This window comes from Drosophila melanogaster, chromosome 3R, assembly GCF_000001215.4.
Source record: "Drosophila melanogaster chromosome 3R".
NCBI classification, from domain to species: Eukaryota; Metazoa; Arthropoda; class Insecta; order Diptera; family Drosophilidae; genus Drosophila; species Drosophila melanogaster.
Window position 1 is genome coordinate 21,296,127 of NT_033777.3, and position 21,714 is coordinate 21,317,840.

At 32.0% G+C, this 21,714-nt stretch overlaps 1 long non-coding RNA gene and 1 other non-coding gene across 8 annotated transcripts; both read left to right on the top strand.

Annotated features, from left to right (window-relative positions):
- On the top strand, positions 1-21,710 carry lncRNA:Hsromega (Heat shock RNA omega). 7 transcript variants are annotated; one of them, NR_048444.1, is made up of 2 exons: positions 1-971; positions 1,684-2,382. It is a non-coding gene; the product is annotated as a heat shock RNA omega (long non-coding RNA). The 7 variants fall into 7 exon arrangements; NR_074036.1 differs by having other exon boundaries at positions 495-971; positions 1,684-14,580; NR_002069.3 differs by having other exon boundaries at positions 495-971.
- Positions 20,590-20,739, top strand: mir-4951 (mir-4951 stem loop). Its single transcript, NR_048446.1, has one exon. It is a non-coding gene; the product is annotated as a mir-4951 precursor RNA (primary transcript).
- Positions 21,711-21,714: the final 4 nt, after the last annotated feature.

Below are 21,714 nucleotides of genomic sequence, written 5' to 3' on the forward strand. Positions count from 1 at the left end.
CTCTCGAAAACTGAACATTATTTGTCTCCTTCTGGATATTTCCATTCTACACTAATCAACAAGAATTGCTTTATTTTTTTCGAAAGCGATGTACATTTGTACATAATATATATATTTTTTCCGCATTTGTTTATTGTAACCACATAGCTTTAGAGCAGTAATTAAAGCATAAGAAAGAATATCGCTGAAGCACGAAATTCTTAGACATTATATGTGTGCATATTCAGATTTGGTTAGTATGTGCAGTAGTTTCCAGAACACAAGAGAAAAATCCATATGTATGTGCTTAACCGGCTTACCCACCTTTCTCACGAAATGAGGGTAGTTTTTGTAGCACAGTGATGTAGACACTCGTGAGAAACCGTAGGAGCACGTATACGATGTATGTATATAGTGTACTCGCTCCAACCCCAATGCCGCAGACCCGAGAGACAGGCAGATTTTTCCCGAACCCAGCGGTTGGGTATAAATAGAGCCGCCTCAGTCCGGTCACGTCACTCTCAAATGAAAAGTGTTCAAGTGCATTCAAAGTGAAGCTGAAAAAATAACCAGTTAAAAATAGTACAAAGAAATTTTCTTTCTTGCAATTTGCAAGCAGTAGCTACAACCAAAAATGGAAAAGTGTAAAAATCGTGTCCCAGCAGACGAGCAGCAGCAGTACGAGTATTGCAAAATGCAGGGGCAAGGGCCCACGTAGTATTTTTCCACGTCGGGCATTTAATGCTCTCGAGTTGGAAACAATGAAACCATACGCAAACCCCCTGGAAAAGATGTGATTAGTCATCGATTTTGCTGGTCAGCGTCGGGGAATTTCGCAATGCAGCAGGCAGTTTTCTCAAATTTGGCTAGAAAGTGACCCACTAGGCAGTCTGAGGCAGTTATCCAGGATGTAAGGATGTGTGCAGTACTCTCTGTGTCGAATGGCGATGGCCCTGACCTGCGGATTTTGAAAGATTGAAATAGGAAGCCAGGTATACATACACAGCAACGAATGCAGCGTGTTCTATATTCTTAATTCGTAAGCCAAACCTATGTTTAAGACGTAGTTTATATAACCGTACATATGTATGTAGCGAAACACGTTTTCAAACGTCGCATCGAAGCCATTTCTTCTGCAGCCATTGCAATTTCATCGTGTTGCGTAATCGCAAATTGTAAATGTGTCCCTACTACTTCACATTTGTGTGTATCCAAGTCGAAAGTTCTCGAACTATTCTCGTGAGCAACCCCCGGATCGAAAGGCCACCAACTGGCTCGTTCTCTCTCTCCAGAAACAGCTTACTCTTACGTTTACAATTGACTCTCTACCTATCGGGTATACACATTTTTATATATGTATACACTCAGAGACACCCCAATCCCCCACCATACATATGGCGAGATGTGTGAATGTATCGCAGTTGGACGAAAACGGCAGCTGCGCAGAAAACGCTGCGGCGTACATACAAACGAGCTCTTTGTTTGCCTTTCCCCAGTTTTGCTTCCCCATACGTATAACTGGTGTTTATCAGCGGTAATCTCGCCAGCCTGACTTTGTCCCTGTCGCTTCTATTGACATTCTAAACTAGATTGTAGACGTTTTAACATTTACCTAGCTGTTAATCTTATTTGTAAACATCTCTATATGCAACCTGCCATACCACTTAACCAAGCAATATGTATTTCTTTCTCTAAACTTTATAGTTGGGCGTTGAAAGTTGATATCGATATCGATCCGTGAAAAGTCGATACCCTGCGCAAGCATGGGGCGGCATATGGGTGCTGAAAACGCACTCGGCCCGATCCCGATTGCAGCGTTATTCGAAAGCTGTGTCTGCGACCGTGACTGAGATCATATGCGTACATATATCTAATGTCCGGGGTCGTAGGCCAGCCAGGGTGCTCGATTCTGTCAGATTGATTGTGCGGATTGTGTTATAGGAACACTGGTGTATCGACTTCTCTGCTCCACTATGGGTGAAGGATACCCTACCGAAAAGGCCTTCTGTCGCTTACTATCATCGAACAAGTTCCGTAAAGGGCAGACATACGTACACGTGGCAGCATATTACGTTCAATGACACATCGTCTCTGGATTAGTAGTTGAACCAACGAGCTCGAATATACCCTGCCAGTTGGTTGTAAATATTAATTTTGTTCTTATATTCAGTTGTAAAGTCAATACGGAAGACATTTCCACACCAACCATGTGTCACTTATGTTCTTAAATACCAGAAACTGTTTAAATTTTTGTTCTTATACACTTCACCAATTAAGAATTACCTGTACTGATGTAAGTGTACCTGTTGAATCACAACAAAAATAGAAAAAATGAATAACAAAAGAGCTCTATAACAGAAAAGCCACAGAAAAAGTGAATAAAAATTCAAAAATTCAAAAAATAAATTTCGAAACATTTGCTCGTGATATTTTTATTTCAAGAAAAGATCCGATTTCAGTTATACCATCTAGCTTAAATTTAGCGTTACGAGAATAGTCCCTCGGAGGAAAGGCCCTTTATCAAGATGCCAATATCGTTCGTCCTATACACAAATTACTCACGTTATGAAACCAAGTCGAAAAATCGGACAAAGTGTCTACAATTGAGGAAAGGTCTATTGATCTCCTGTGAGCGCAAAAAGTTTGTATTCGAACGAGAATTTTAAGGTTTAAAATCAGCTGAAAAGTACGTATATTCCGCATTTATTTTTCTCCACATTTTTAGGATCAGAACATCAGAACTATATTTTTTTGGAAAAATCAACGGATATTATTTTGTTTGGAGGTCCCAAATTCTATACACCTTCACACATATTTTTGCATACAAAAAAACCTAAAAATAATATTATTGAATGGCAAAAAAAACCATTTATAACATGAAAATTACTCGAAGTACTTCAATTTAATTACCGAACCAAAATATATACACGTACGACTCGTGTTGGACGAGATTACATTAAGAGAACTTTGAAAAATAATAAAAAAAGGTTTGAAATTGAAAACTGTAAAGTATAATATTCGTAATAAGGAATTTATAAAGATAAATAACCACAACAAAATGAACCACAATAATATGAAACCATGAACAATAGGTATGATTTATGTCGATTAGCCTCTTGGTAAAATAAACTTAAAATCCATATAGGTGTGTGTTATAAAACTGCCCCAATTCAAAATTGCGTCTCGTAATAAACCAAAAGTACATCGTACAACTGCAACATGACCCGCAATTATTTGAACTCTTTAACAATAGGTTTCATTTACTCCGATTACCCCAATCACAATCTTTCGAAAAGGCTTAGCCTCTTGGTAAAATACCCTTAAAATCCATATAAGTAGGGTGTGATATAAAACTATCCCAATTCAAAATCGCGTCACATAATAAACAACAAATTAAAGCATCTTAAAGGGTCTAATTTTTAGGACATATTAATTTACTTAATAGGTAGGAATTGAACATACGGTATTTTTATATGGTATATCTTAACAACTGCAACATGACCCACACTTTTATGAACTCTTTAATAATGGTTATTATAAAACCCGATTACCTTAATCATTATCCTTCGAAAAGGACATGCAACATGACCCACACTTTTATGAACTCTTTAATAATGGTTTTGATAAAACCCGATTACCTTAATCATCATCCTTCGAAACGGCTTATCCTCTTGGTAAAATACACTTAAAATCCATATAGGTAGGGTGTGATATAAAACGTTCCCAATTCAAAATCGCGTCACATAATAAACAAAAAGTTAAAGCATCTTAAAAGGACTGATATATAGGACATATTAATTTACTTAATAGGTAGGAATTGAACATACGGTATTTTTATATGGTATATCTTAACAACTGCAACATGACCCACACTTTTATGAACTCTTTAATAATGGTTATTATAAAACCCGATTACCTTAATCATTATCCTTCGAAAAGGCTTATCCTCTTGGTAAAATACACTTAAAATCCATATAGGTAGGGTGTGATATAAAACGTTCCCAATTCAAAATCGCGTCACATAATAAACAAAGAGTTAAAGCATCTTAAAAGGACTGATATATAGGACATATTAATTTACTTAATAGGTAGGAATTGAACATACGGTATTTTTATATGGTATATCTTAACAACTGCAACATGACCCACACTTTTATGAACTCTTTAATAATGGTTTTGATAAAACCCGATTACCTTAATCATCATCCTTCGAAAACTCTTATCCTCTTGGTAAAATACACTTAAAATCTATATAGGTAGGGTGTGATATAAAACGTTCCCAATTTAAAATCGCGTCACATAATAAACAAGAAATTAAAGCATCTTAAAGGGTCTAATTTTTAGGACATATTAATTTACTTAATAGGTAGGAATTGAACATACGGTATTTTTATATGGTATATCTTAACAACTGCAACATGACCCACACTTTTATGAACTCTTTAATAATGGTTTTGATAAAACCCGATTACCTTAATCATTATCCTTCGAAAAGGCTTATCCTCTTGGTAAAATACACTTAAAATCCATATAGGTAGGGTGTGATATAAAACGTTCCCAATTCAAAATCGCGTCACATAATAAACAAAGAGTTAAAGCATCTTAAAAGGACTGATATATAGGACATATTAATTTACTTAATAGGTAGGAATTGAACACACGCTATTTTTATATGGTATATCTTAACAACAGCAACATGACCCACACTTTTATGAACTCTTTAATAATGGTTTTGATAAAACCCGATTACCTTAATCATTATCCTTCGAAAAGGCTTATCCTCTTGGTAAAATACACTTAAAATCCATATAGGTAGGGTGTGATATAAAACGTTCCCAATTCAAAATCGCGTCACATAATAAACAAAGAGTTAAAGCATCTTAAAAGGACTGATATATAGGACATATTAATTTACTTAATAGGTAGGAATTGAACATACGGTATTTTTATATGGTATATCTTAACAACTGCAACATGACCCACACTTATGAACTCTTTAATAATGGTTATTATAAAACCCGATTACCTTAATCATTATCCTTCGAAAAGGCTTATCCTCTTGGTAAAATACACTTAAAATCTATATAGGTAGGGTGTGATATAAAACGTTCCCAATTCAAAATCGCGTCACATAATAAACAAAGAGTTAAAGCATCTTAAAAGGACTGATATATAGGACATATTAATTTACTTAATAGGTAGGAATTGAACATACGGTATTTTTATATGGTATATCTTAACAACTGCAACATGACCCACACTTTTATGAACTCTTTAATAATGGTTTTGATAAAACCCGATTACCTTAATCATTATCCTTCGAAAAGGCTTATCCTCTTGGTAAAATACACTTAAAATCCATATAGGTAGGGTGTGATATAAAACGTTCCCAATTCAAAATCGCGTCACATAATAAACAAAGAGTTAAAGCATCTTAAAAGGACTGATATATAGGACATATTAATTTACTTAATAGGTAGGAATTGAACACACGCTATTTTTATATGGTATATCTTAACAACTGCAACATGACCCACACTTTTATGAACTCTTTAATAATGGTTATGATAAAACCCGATTACCTTAATCATTATCCTTCGAAAAGGCTTATCCTCTTGGTAAAATACACTTAAAATCCATATAGGTAGGGTGTGATATAAAACGTTCCCAATTCAAAATCGCGTCGCATAATAAACAAAAAGTTAAAGCATCTTAAAAGGACTGATATATAGGACATATGAATTTACTTAATAGGTAGGAATTGAACATACGGTATTTTTATATGGTATATCTTAACAACTGCAACATGACCCACACTTTTATGAACTCTTTAATAATGGTTATGATAAAACCCGATTACCTTAATCATTATCCTTCGAAAAGGCTTATCCTCTTGGTAAAATACACTTAAAATCCATATAGGTAGGGTGTGATATAAAACGTTCCCAATTCAAAATCGCGTCACATAATAAACAAAGAGTTAAAGCATCTTAAAAGGACTGATATATAGGACATATTAATTTACTTAATAGGTAGGAATTGAACACACGGTATTTTTATATGGTATATCTTAACAACTGCGACATGACCCACAATTTTATGAACTTAACAATAGGTTTTATTTATCCCGATTACCCCAATCACTATCCTTCGAAAAGGCTTATCCTCTTGGTAAAATACACTTAAAATCCATATAGGTAGGGTGTGATATAAAACGTTCCCAATTCAAAATCGCGTCACATAATAAACAAGAAATTAAAGCATCTTAAAGGGTCTAATTTTTAGGACATATTAATTTACTTAATAGGTAGGCATTGAACATACGGTATTTTTATATGGTATATCTTAACAACTGCAACATGACCCACACTTTTATGAACTCTTTAATAATGGTTATTATAAAACCCGATTACCTTAATCATTATCCTTCGAAAAGGACATGCAACATGACCCACACTTTTATGAACTCTTTAATAATGGTTTTGATAAAACCCGATTACCTTAATCATTATCCTTCGAAAAGGCTTATCCTCTTGGTAAAATACACTTAAAATCCATATAGGTAGGGTGTGATATAAAACGTTCCCAATTCAAAACCGCGTCACATAATAAACAAAAAGTTAAAGCATCTTAAAAGGACTGATTTATAGGACATATTAATTTACTTAATAGGTAGGAATTGAACATACGGTATTTTTATATGGTATATCTTAACAACTGCGACATGACCCACAATTTTATGAACTTAACAATAGGTTTTATTTATCCCGATTACCCCAATCATTATCCTTCGAAAAGGCTTATCCTCTTGGTAAAATACACTTAAAATCCATATAGGTAGGGTGTGATATAAAACATTCCCAATTCAAAATCGCGTCTCGTAATAAACAAGAAATTAAAGCATCTTAAAGGGTCTAATTTTTAGGACATACTAATTTACTTAATAGGTAGGCATTTAACATACGGTATTTTTATATGGTTTATCTTAACAACTGCAACATGACCCACAATTTTATGAACTCTTTACCAATAGGTTTTATTTATCCCGATTACCCCAATCACTATCCTTCGAAAAGGCTTATCCTCTTGGTAAAATACCCTTAAAATCCATATAAGTAGGGTGTGATATAAAACTATCCCAATTCAAAATCGCGTCACATAATAAACAAGAAATTAAAGCATCTTAAAGGGTCTAATTTTTAGGACATATTAATTTACTTAATAGGTAGGCATTGAACATACGGTATTTTTATATGGTATATCTTAACAACTGCAACATGACCCACAACTTTATGAACTCTTTACCAATAGGTTTTATTTATCCCGATTACCCCAATCACTATCCTTCGAAAAGGCTTATCCTCTTGGTAAAATACACTTAAAATCCATATAGGTAGGGTGTGATATAAAACTATCCCAAATCAAAATCGCGTCACATAATAAACAAGAAATTAAAGCATCTTAAAGGGTCTAATTTTTAGGACATAAATTTACGTAATAGGTAGGAATTGAACACACGGTATTTTTATATGGTATATCTTAACAACTGCAACATGACCCACAACTTTATGAACTCTTTACCAATAGGTTTTATTTATCCCGATTACCCCAATCACTATCCTTCGAAAAGGCTTATCCTCTTGGTAAAATACCCTTAAAATCCATATAGGTAGGGTGTGATATATAACTATCCCAAATCAAAATCGCGTCACATAATAAACAAGAAATTAAAGCATCTTAAAGGGTCTAATTTTTAGGACATATTAATTTACTTAATAGGTAGGAATTGAACACACGGTATTTTTATATGGCATATCTTAACAACTGCAACATGACCCACACTTTTATGAACTCTTTAATAATGGTTATGATAAAACCCGATTACCTTAATCATTATCCTTCGAAAAGGCTTATCCTCTTGGTAAAATACACTTAAAATCCATATAGGTAAGGTGTGATATAAATCGTTCCCAATTCAAAATCGCGTCACATAATAAACAAAAAGTTAAAGCATCTTAAAAGGACTGATTTTTAGGACATATTAATTTACTTAATAGGTAGGCATTGAACATACGGTATTTTTATATGGTATATCTTAACAACTGCAACATGACCCACACTTTTATGAACTCTTTAATAATGGTTATTATAAAACCCGATTACCTTAATCATTATCCTTCGAAAAGGACATGCAACATGACCCACACTTTTATGAACTCTTTAATAATGGTTTTGATAAAACCCGATTACCTTAATCATTATCCTTCGAAAAGGCTTATCCTCTTGGTAAAATACACTTAAAATCCATATAGGTAGGGTGTGATATAAAACATTCCCAATTCAAAATCGCGTCTCGTAATAAACAAGAAATTAAAGCATCTTAAAGGGTCTAATTTTTAGGACATACTAATTTACTTAATAGGTAGGCATTTAACATACGGTATTTTTATATGGTTTATCTTAACAACTGCAACATGACCCACAATTTTATGAACTATTTACCAATAGGTTTTATTTATCCCGATTACCCCAATCACTATCCTTCGAAAAGGCTTATCCTCTTGGTAAAATACCCTTAAAATCCATATAAGTAGGGTGTGATATAAAACTATCCCAATTCAAAATCGCGTCACATAATAAACAAGAAATTAAAGCATCTTAAAGGGTCTAATTTTTAGGACATATTAATTTACTTAATAGGTAGGCATTGAACATACGGTATTTTTATATGGTATATCTTAACAACTGCAACATGACCCACAACTTTATGAACTCTTTACCAATAGGTTTTATTTATCCCGATTACCCCAATCACTATCCTTCGAAAAGGCTTATCCTCTTGGTAAAATACCCTTAAAATCCATATAAGTAGGGTGTGATATAAAACTATCCCAATTCAAAATCGCGTCACATAATAAACAAGAAATTAAAGCATCTTAAAGGGTCTAATTTTTAGGACATATTAATTTACTTAATAGGTAGGCATTGAACATACGGTATTTTTATATGGTATATCTTAACAACTGCAACATGACCCACAACTTTATGAACTCTTTACCAATAGGTTTTATTTATCCCGATTACCCCAATCACTATCCTTCGAAAAGGCTTATCCTCTTGGTAAAATACACTTAAAATCCATATAGGTAGGGTGTGATATAAAACTATCCCAAATCAAAATCGCGTCACATAATAAACAAGAAATTAAAGCATCTTAAAGGGTCTAATTTTTAGGACATAAATTTACGTAATAGGTAGGAATTGAACACACGGTATTTTTATATGGTATATCTTAACAACTGCAACATGACCCACAACTTTATGAACTCTTTACCAATAGGTTTTATTTATCCCGATTACCCCAATCACTATCCTTCGAAAAGGCTTATCCTCTTGGTAAAATACCCTTAAAATCCATATAGGTAGGGTGTGATATATAACTATCCCAAATCAAAATCGCGTCACATAATAAACAAGAAATTAAAGCATCTTAAAGGGTCTAATTTTTAGGACATATTAATTTACTTAATAGGTAGGAATTGAACACACGGTATTTTTATATGGCATATCTTAACAACTGCAACATGACCCACACTTTTATGAACTCTTTAATAATGGTTATGATAAAACCCGATTACCTTAATCATTATCCTTCGAAAAGGCTTATCCTCTTGGTAAAATACACTTAAAATCCATATAGGTAGGGTGTGATATAAATCGTTCCCAATTCAAAATCGCGTCACATAATAAACAAAAAGTTAAAGCATCTTAAAAGGACTGATTTTTAGGACATATTAATTTACTTAATAGGTAGGAATTGAACACACGGTATTTTTATATGGCATATCTTAACAACTGCAACATGACCCACAATTTTATGAACTCTTTAATAATGGTTATGATAAAACCCGATTACCTTAATCATTATCCTTCGAAAAGGCTTATCCTCTTGGTAAAATACACTTAAAATCCATATAGGTAGGGTGTGATATAAATCGTTCCCAATTCAAAATCGCGTCACATAATAAACAAAAAGTTAAAGCATCTTAAAAGGACTGATTTTTAGGACATATTAATTTACTTAATAGGTAGGAATTGAACACACGGTATTTTTATATGGCATATCTTAACAACTGCAACATGACCCACAATTTTATGAACTCTTTAATAATGGTTATGATAAAACCCGATTACCTTAATCATTATCCTTCGAAAAGGCTTATCCTCTTGGTAAAATACACTTAAAATCCATATAGGAAGGGGGTGATATAAAACTATCCCAATTCAAAATCGCGTCACATAATAAACAAAAAGTTAAAGCATCTTAAAAGGACTGATTTTTAGGACATATTAATTTACTTAATAGGTAGGAATTGAACACACGGTATTTTTATATGGCATATCTTAACAACTGCAACATGACCCACAATTTTATGAACTCTTTAATAATGGTTATGATAAAACCCAATTACCTTAATCATTATCCTTCGAAAACTCTTATCCTCTTGGTAAAATACACTTAAAATCTATATAGGTAGGGTGTGATATAAAACGTTCCCAATTTAAAATCGCGTCACATAATAAACAAAAAGTTAAAGCATCTTAAAAGGACTGATTTTTAGGACATATTAATTTACTTAATAGGTAGGAATTGAACACACGGTATTTTTATATGGCATATCTTAACAACTGCAACATGACCCACACTTTTATGAACTCTTTAATAATGGTTATGATAAAACCCGATTACCTTAATCATTATCATTCGAAAAGGCTTATCCTCTTGGTAAAATACACTTAAAATCCATATAGGTAGGGTGTGATATAAAACGTTCCCAATTCAAAATCGCGTCACATAATAAACAAAGAGTTAAAGTATCTTAAAAGGACTGATTTATAGGACATATTAATTTACTTAATAGGTAGGAATTGAACACACGGTATTTTTATATGGCATATCTTAACAACTGCAACATGACCCACACTTTTATGAACTCTTTAATAATGGTTATGATAAAACCCGATTACCTTAATCATTATCCTTCGAAAAGGCTTATCCTCTTGGTAAAATACACTTAAAATCCATATAGGTAGGGTGTGATATAAAACTATCCCAATTCAAAATCGCGTCACATAATTAACAAAAAGTTAAAGCATCTTAAAAGGACTGATTTTTAGGACATATTAATTTACTTAATAGGTAGGAATTGAACACACGGTATTTTTATATGGCATATCTTAACAACTGCAACATGACCCACAACTTTATGAACTCTTTACCAATAGGTTTTATTTATCCCGATTACCCCAATCACTATCCTTCGAAAAGGCTTATCCTCTTGGTAAAATACCCTTAAAATCCATATAGGTAGGGTGTGATATATAACTATCCCAAATCAAAATCGCGTCACATAATAAACAAGAAATTAAAGCATCTTAAAGGGTCTAATTTTTAGGACATATTAATTTACTTAATAGGTAGGAATTGAACACACGGTATTTTTATATGGCATATCTTAACAACTGCAACATTACCCACAATTTTATGAACTCTTTAATAATGGTTATGATAAAACCCGATTACCTTAATCATTATCCTTCGAAAAGGCTTATCCTCTTGGTAAAATACACTTAAAATCCATATAGGTAGGGTGTGATATAAATCGTTCCCAATTCAAAATCGCGTCACATTATAAACAAAAAGTTAAAGCATCTTAAAAGGACTGATTTTTAGGACATATTAATTTACTTAATAGGTAGGAATTGAACACACGGTATTTTTATATGGCATATCTTAACAACTGCAACATGACCCACAATTTTATGAACTCTTTAATAATGGTTATGATAAAACCCGATTACCTTAATCATTATCCTTCGAAAAGGCTTATCCTCTTGGTAAAATACACTTAAAATCCATATAGGTAGGGTGTGATATAAATCGTTCCCAATTCAAAATCGCGTCACATTATAAACAAAAAGTTAAAGCATCTTAAAAGGACTGATTTTTAGGACATATTAATTTACTTAATAGGTAGGAATTGAACACACGGTATTTTTATATGGCATATCTTAACAACTGCAACATGACCCACAATTTTATGAACTCTTTAATAATGGTTATGATAAAACCCGATTACCTTAATCATTATCCTTCGAAAAGGCTTATCCTCTTGGTAAAATACACTTAAAATCCATATAGGTAGGGTGTGATATAAAACGTTCCCAATTCAAAATCGCGTCACATAATAAACAAAGAGTTAAAGTATCTTAAAAGGACTGATTTATAGGACATATTAATTTACTTAATAGGTAGGAATTGAACACACGTTATTTTTATATGGTATATCTTAACAACTGCAAACATGCCCCACAATTTTATGAACTCTTTAATAATGGTTATGATAAAACCCGATTACCTTAATCATTATCCTTCGAAAAGGCTTATCCTCTTGGTAAAATACACTTAAAATCTATATAGGTAGGGTGTGATATAAAACGTTCCCAATTTAAAATCGCGTCACATAATAAACAAGAAATTAAAGCATCTTAAAGGGTCTAATTTTTAGGATATATTAATTTACTTAATAGGTAGGAATTGAACACACGGTATTTTTATATGGCATATCTTAACAACTGCAACATGACCCACACTTTTATGAACTCTTTAATAATGGTTATGATAAAACCCGATTACCTTAATCATTATCCTTCGAAAAGGCTTATCCTCTTGGTAAAATACACTTAAAATCCATATAGGTAGGGTGTGATATAAAACTATCCCAATTCAAAATCGCGTCACATAATAAACAAAAAGTTAAAGCATCTTAAAAGGACTGATTTTTAGGACATATTAATTTACTTAATAGGTAGGAATTGAACACACGGTATTTTTATATGGCATATCTTAACAACTGCAACATGACCCACACTTTTATGAACTCTTTAATAATGGTTATGATAAAACCCGATTACCTTAATCATTATCCTTCGAAAAGGCTTATCCTCTTGGTAAAATACACTTAAAATCCATATAGGTAGGGTGTGATATAAAACTATCCCAATTCAAAATCGCGTCACATAATTAACAAAAAGTTAAAGCATCTTAAAAGGACTGATTTTTAGGACATATTAATTTACTTAATAGGTAGGAATTGAACACACGGTATTTTTATATGGCATATCTTAACAACTGCAACATGACCCACAATTATATGAACTCTTTAATAATGGTTATGATAAAACCCAATTACCTTAATCATTATCCTTCGAAAACTCTTATCCTCTTGGTAAAATACACTTAAAATCTATATAGGTAGGGTGTGATATAAAACGTTCCCAATTTAAAATCGCGTCACATAATAAACAAGAAATTAAAGCATCTTAAAGGGTCTAATTTTTAGGATATATTAATTTACTTAATAGGTAGGAATTGAACATACGGTATTTTTATATGGTATATCTAAACAACTGCAACATGACCCACAATTTTATGAACTCTTGAATAATGGTTATGATAAAACCCGATTACCTTAATCATTATCCTTCGAAAAGGCTTATCCTCTTGGTAAAATACACTTAAAATCCATATAGGTAGGGTGTGATATAAAAATATCCCAATTCAAAATCGCGTCACATAATAAACAAGAAATCAAATCATCTAAAAGGTCTAATTTTTAGGATATATTAATTTACTTAATAGGTAGGCATTAAACATACGGTATTTTTATATGGTATATCTTAACAACTGCAACATGACCCACAATTTTATGAACTCTATAACAATAGGTTTTATTTATCCCGATTACCCCAATCACTATCCTTCGAAAATAAATTTTAAAATAAATAAAAATAAACTTTAAATCCATATAGGTTGGGTGTATTACACAAGGGTCTCAATTTAAAATCGCGTCTCATAATAAACAAAACATAAAGCAACTTAAAAGGTGTGATTTTTGAGACATGCTAATTTAATATCCGTCGAAAAGGAATATGCTCTTGGTCAAATAAACTTTCCAATTCAAATGTCCGTAACCTATGATTTAAGATAATATCCTACTTACATCCTACACTTACATTATTTTTTTTTTTTTGTGTTATTTTATATCAACCACAATAATACAAGCCCCTCAATTATATGTATGATATATTTCGATTACCCCAAACCAAAAAGTAAAACTAGATTTGGATTAGGATTTTAAAAGAATGACAACATATAATGTAGGACTCTGAGATTAACAGCATATCTTTGTGCATTTTATGTTGTAATTTGAAATTGTTTTTGTTTTACTTCTTATTTGTATAATTTATTCATTTATGCGACCTCAATTTTGAGTTCTAGTATTTTTGTGTTTATAATGTGTTTGTGTGGATTGAGTCAAAAATGATTAATGTCGCATTCATTTGTAAAGGAATAGTTGCTTGGAAATAAAAAAAACACGAAAACTAATAACGTAATATACCCTATTACCCTGGTAATTATTTTGAAAATTCAATAGAAAATTTGAAAAGAAAATTACCGAAATGAACAAGGGAAAACAGTTTAAAATTAACAATTTACTGAACAAGTTTAAACTAAAGAAATCCGCCCGCATTCAAGCTTGGATACGTAATTATTACAAAAATAAGCTGAACGAAAATAACAAAAGGATTCACTTAAAACTATTGAACCAAAAATGGCTTTAACAATTAAAGTTAGACGCAACAAGTTATAAAACAGGAATTGTATGAAATCACGAAACTTAAAAAAATTAATATTAATTGATGATCCACAATAATTATCCACAATAACCATCATTTTTGAAAAGGCAGGGTGCCCGGGTCTTTTACGGTCGTTTTATAAAAACCAAGGGAATTATTCATTGCATTCCTTAAGCATGATATTGAAGTTATAGCTACTACTGTCATATTACACTTAAAAACCAAAAAAGCTTAAACTTGGTAATGTGTACTCCAATTCCATTTAAATCAACACGATTCTTAAAACTCCTCAACATTATACGGGTTTTTCCCATTTAACCGAAATCTTGACTGGCGAAACGTATATGTATATCCTTACAAATTATGAATGAAATTATCAGGAAATATTCATGGCACCTTACGAATTGCATGTGCCAATAATCTTGACAGAGAAAATTACAAACATAAGATCATTTACATTTTTATGAATGCACTGGAAGTATGTAACCTGAAGAGGACCCCAACCGTATTAACCCTCAAAATGGATAAACTACCAATTTTTGAATAAATTCAATACAAGGTAGAAAAAAATCTAAGGAAAACCACAAATTTGTAAACGATCTAACAAATGTTTTTAAAAGAAAATAACGAAGTTCCTGAAATATCTTCGATCATAAAGCATAACAGCAGCTGAAAATAGCGTGCTTAGCTTATTTACAATGTTGGATTAAATTCTTCTCACAAAGTATTCTGCAATAATCACACGAATTATAAACCAATTAAAAACTCAGCAATTAAAACACTCTTATCTAACTCGCCTAAACCCACTCTCTCTGAAAACTAAATATATTCGAACTTAGACGACAATTTTTTCTTCATAAAAAACACTTAAAATGAGTTTCACATTGGGACATGAGTCTTCAGACAAATTATTGATGAATTACCGATGGCAATATATTCAACATAATTATACCACACTTATTTTTCGTAATTTTGTGCATACTACCTCAATTTCGTTGATGTACAATACAATGATTGACGGTCTTGGTATGATTTGGAATGCTTAAAAAGCTTATGAAGTCACTATGAAAACTATTAACATTTTTCAGTTGTGCAAGATATTTTTAGTTCTATTTAAAATGCAAATGGGAAACTTGCTTTTTAAAAAACGGTTGAAGAATTAATTTTCAATGCAATGGAATCTTATCATCAAAACTGCACTTTGAATGTTACAAGAAAAGTAAAACAGTATGAATAGTAATGTTAATGTTCTGTTTTCACTCACAATAACCGTAAATGTGGTATATCTAACTTAATGGACATTTTATGGTAGTTCGTTTCTGCTCAAATACTTTTCTCTTTGCACGGCATTTCTATCCTATAACTTCAAACAAATGACTGCGCAGTATTAACCATATAAAGCCTTAATAGCAATATTTCTGATTTTTATATTGTTCCAAAACCTTAAAAATTGTAATAGCATCTTATGTGTTACTTCACACACACACACCATAATTCCTCTCCACTTGATAACAATGTCCCATCCCATCGATACATTAAATAGACTTTGGTTCTTCGCTGAATTTTATGCATACAAAAAGTACATGAAATAACGCATTTGTTAAAATAATATAATATATTATTATTCTAAAGATTCCCAACAAAAACATAAGGAAATTTAAAAAAATCCTTAAATGCACCACTATATTGGCCAAGACAAATCAACACTACGGACATAACCAATTTTCTGGCAAACTGCAAGTGCCCTATATAATAATATAAAGTATATAATATGCTATACTCAATAAAGCACACTTATCTTTGCAAATTTGAGTACTTTACTACACTGCAAACATTTGCTCTCATCGTAAATGATCTTCCCAACATAAACATTATTAATAACTCGTCGGGGAATGGGAGGAGTTGATATACATTTCTGGCATTACAACCATTGATCTAAATTGAAACATATGTCTTAAACGTATGTATTAAGTGCACTGATCCAAAACTATTGGATTATTATTAGATATTGGCTTCTAAAAATTTGACAATGAAAAGACTTGGTAAACTTCAATTTCTATAATCCAAATACATGGATTAGATGTGATAATGATTTGTACCCATTAAAAGGCTTGTTATTATGAAACACTAGAAGACCAATTTCCGAATCATACAAACAAACTAAATACGTACGCATTAATATTATGGTATTCTTTATTTGATAACTCTTCACAATTACAACATGAACAGCGCCCCTCAATATTAGGTACGATATATATTGAAATATATTGCCTAACTTACGATATTTTCTGGAACTTTTAATACGAGTTATTTAAAAAACGACAACATAAATTAACAATAATATGAGTTTTTTACAAATAGGTACTATACATCTTGATCCATATGGGTAAGGTGTGATATTAAACTGTCCAAATCAAGATCTCTCCCATTATAAACTAAAATATAAACCCACATGAAAGGCAGAATTTAAAAGGCATAGGCATCGAACTAAACGTTAAACTTACGTTATTTTTTATAAATATAAAAATAATAAGTATATCAATAATATTTATTACTTATCTCGATTATTACAATAATATATTACAATAATATTATTATCTTCAATAATATCTACGATTCATCAAAATTTAAAGTAACTTGAAAGGTCGGATTTTTAAGACATACTAATTTAATTAACAGATAGGCGATGAACATACGGTTTTTTATATTGGCAGATGCAACATGACCCACAATTATATGAACTCTTCAACAATATGTACATACATATGTTTAATCTCGATTGCACCAATCATCATCCGTCGAAAAGGGTTAGCCTCTTGGTAAAATAAACTTTCCAATTTTAATTTCCCTAACCTATGATTCAAGATAATATGTAGGATATAAACTTACATTATTCTTTTTTTGGTATATTATATCAACCACAATAATACAGGCCCATCAATAATATGTATGATATATTTCGATTATCCCAAACCTAAAAGATAACTAGATTTTATGCATTGTGCATTTTATGTTGTAATTAAAAATTTCGTTTTTTACTTCTAACTTATATAATTTATTCATTTATGCGACCTCAATTTTGAGTTCTAGTATTTTTGTGATTTTATTGTGTTCGTGTCGATTGAGTCAAAAATGCTTAATGTCGCATTCATTTGAAAAGGAATAGTTGCTTGGAAATAAAAAAACACGAAAACTAATAAAGTAATATACCCTATTACTCTGGTAATTATTTTAAAAATATAACAGAAAATTTGAAAAGAAAATTACCAAAATGAACAAGGGAAAACAGTTTAAAATACACAACTTACTGAACAAGTAAAGAAATCCGCCGCGCATTCAAGCTTGGATCCGTAATTATTACAAAAATAAGCTGAACGAAAATAACAAAAGGATTCACTTAAAACTAAACTAAAGCCAAAAATGGCTTTAACAATTAAAGTTAGACGCAACAAGTTATAAAACAGGAATTGTATGAAATCACGAAACTTAAAAAAAATTAATATTAATTGATGATCCACAATAATTATCCACAATAACCATCATTTTTGAAAAGGCAGGGTGCACGGGTCTTTTACGTTCGTTTTATAAAAACCAAGGGAATTATTCACTGGATTCCTTAAACATGATATTGAAGTAATACCCACTACTGTTATATTACACATAAAATACAAAAAAGCTGAAACTTGGTAATCTGCACGTCAATTACATTTTAATCACCAAGATCCTTAAAACTCCTCAACAATATACGTTGGGGTTTTCCCACTTAGCCGAAATATTGACTGGCGAAATTATGAATACAAATTTTGAATGAAATTATCAAAATTGCTCGTGCCAATAATCTTGACAGAGAAAGATACAATCATAAGATCATTTAAATTTTTAAGAAATCGGAAGTATGTAGCATGAAGGGGACCCCAACCGTATTAACATTCAACTACAAAATTTAAAACAAATTCAATATAAAGTACTGAAAATTTGTAAACGATCTTACAAATGTTTTTAAATGAAAATAACGAAGGTCCTGAAATATCTTCGACTACTTATCATAAAGCATAACAGCAGCTGAAAATAGCGTGCTTAGCTTATTTACAAAGTTGGATTAAATTCTTCTCATTCGCTGGATTAAATTCAGCTTCTGCAATAATCACACCACCTGCGAAATGTAAACCAGTTATAAACTCAGCAATTAAAACACTCTGATCTAACTCGCGTAAGGCTTTTCTCTTTAAAAACTAATGCTATTCAAAATTGGACAACGATTTGTTTCTTCATAAATAACATTTAAAATGAGTTTCGCATTGGGACATGAGTCTTCAGATAAATTATTGATGAATTACCGATGGCAATATATTCAACATAATTATACCACACTTATTTTTCGTAATTTGGTGCATACTACCTCAATTTCGTTGATGTATGTACAAATACAATGATTGAAAAATTTGGAATGCTTAAAAAGCTAGCTTATGAAGTTATTATGCTATTTTGTAGTTTTACTAAAAATGCAAATGGGAAACTTGCTTCTTAAAATATCGGTTGAAGAATAAAAATGCCCCATTGAATGTTGCTAGAAATATAAAACAATTATGAGTGTTAATTTACATGTTCTGTTTTCACTCACATAAACCGTATATCTACCGTCTATATCTAACTTAATGGACATATGGTAGTTTGTTTCTGCTCAAATACTTTCCTCTTTGCACGGCATTTTTAAAGTTAGAGTTCCAACAAATGACTACGCTGTATTAACAATAATAGCAATAATAGCAATATTGCTGATTTTCATATTATCCCAAAACCTTAAAAATGGTAATATCATCTTATATTTTACTTCACACGCACAGACACACCATAATTCCTCTCCACTTGATAACAATGTCCCATACCATTCTACTGGTTTTTGTCACTATGATTTGTATTAAATAGTCCTCCTTTGATACATTAAATAGACTTTGGTTCTTCGCTGGATTTTATGCATACGAAAGGAACATGAAATAACAAAAACGCATTTGTTAAAATAATATATTATATTATTATTCAAAAGATTCCCAACAAATACATAAGGAAATGTAAGAAAATCCTTAAATGCACCACTATATTGGCCAAGACAAATCAACACTACGGACATAACCAATTTTCTGGCGAACTGCAAGTGCCCTCTGCACACTATTTCACCTAATATATAATATGCTCTACTCAATCAAGCTTTTACTCATCTTTGCAAATTTGTGTACTTCACTACTACAAACATTTGCATTCGACCAAAATGATCGCAACTTAAAGATTTTTCATAACTCGTCCATGAATGAGATGAGTTGAAATGCATATTACGGAAATACAACCACGGATGAATATGTACAAACATAATTATGTAGTTATGTTGTCCTAACTAAAAATAATTAAGTTATTGTTTTCTAAAACATACATACCAAAATTGGTAAAAGAGATTTGTTCATACTGCGTCGAATCCCTAACTATCATGAAATAAATGGCTTTCAAAAATCTGTCTTGCACTGAAATGAAGGAAACAACTAATACATTAAAGCTTCACTAGTATATTTAAAATTACCAGATTGGAAGACTTTCAAAATTTTGTTTATTAATTCCATCGCTATCCTTGATTTTTGTGTTTTTGCCCTTTCATTATTGTTGCTTATCCTTGTACTTGTAATTTCTGATTTTATTGTTGTTCTGGTATTGTATGGATGTGGGTTTCGGTCGTATTATATGGATATTTAATAGCACGAGTCTATTCCAAATATTGAATCTTACTTATATCTTGTTTGATCTTCACTTTTTACTTAACATATTTGGCCTAAAACCAACTTTATTGGTATTTCTGCGGAATTTATAATTCATGATTTGGATTTAAGGGAACCGCATCCCCCAAATACTTTGAAAATCCCTTCCTTTTCGTACGTACAAAAAAGCATCAGGTTTTCGGGTGAGGTTTCTGATGCTTTGTCTCTTAAGTTTTTCCTAACAATTAAACCCTATGTCGGTATTACGAATACCATCAAAAAACCTCACCCACCAAATGTATGACCAGAGAGATAAAAATTTCAATAAACAACGTGGCAGTCTTGACCAATTCAATGACTTCTACGATGATTACGCAACCTACCGAAGAAAGGATGTGACCAGTGCTTCTACAAGGATGTCGATGAGAAGGATGCTTTAACTACGCCCTAAAATATTGAAGTTGGCTCCTTCAAACCATGGGACTGCGAACTCGACTGAAATAAAAATATGTTAACAACAAAACTTGAATGTGTTTTTTTTACTATAATTTTACTATATTATTTCACTTAATATTTGCAGTTACTTGTAAGGCATTACAGATACGGCGGTGTACATTTCCACGCATGTGCATATATTTTTGTGATGCCATAGTTTCCAATCCTTCATTGGCTTTCAATCAAATCAACAGCCATCTGCAAAACTTTAGATGCCTAGCGATCTTTTAATCCGATCCAGCCAATCCAAAAGAGGCAACTCCGAAAATAAATAGAACACAAATGTAATTCAGATACGTAGAGACTCCCCAGACTCCAACAACCATCCACCAAAGAAAGTTTCCACCCACAGAACTTATCGAATATCGTCGTTGTGGCCACGAAATCCATAAGATTTGGAAGTTCCACCGTTTTCTGAAGCTAAGCTCTACGAACGCCAAAACTATAGGCCTATGATCATTCCGACTGTCTAATGGAGTCTGTGGCACTTGATTCTCCACATGGCGTTGATTGTTTGGACGGTTCGATAAGTCGTGGAGATCTTTAGCGATGTATTACAAAGTGCATAGCGGCCCGCAGCAACTTGAACCGCATACCGTCGTTTCGAAGTAATATGCTTCGCAGGATTTCGATGGCAGAACGATGTGTCAGCAACAAGGATATAGCCAGGAACCTGTCATTAAACCTACAGTACAACGCTGTCATTTTAACCTAACGTCCTGGCTGAACGGAGACAAATTCATCCTGCGCAAGCTGGAAATTTTAGGTTCTGCAGTCTACATTAATTGCATTATGAAAA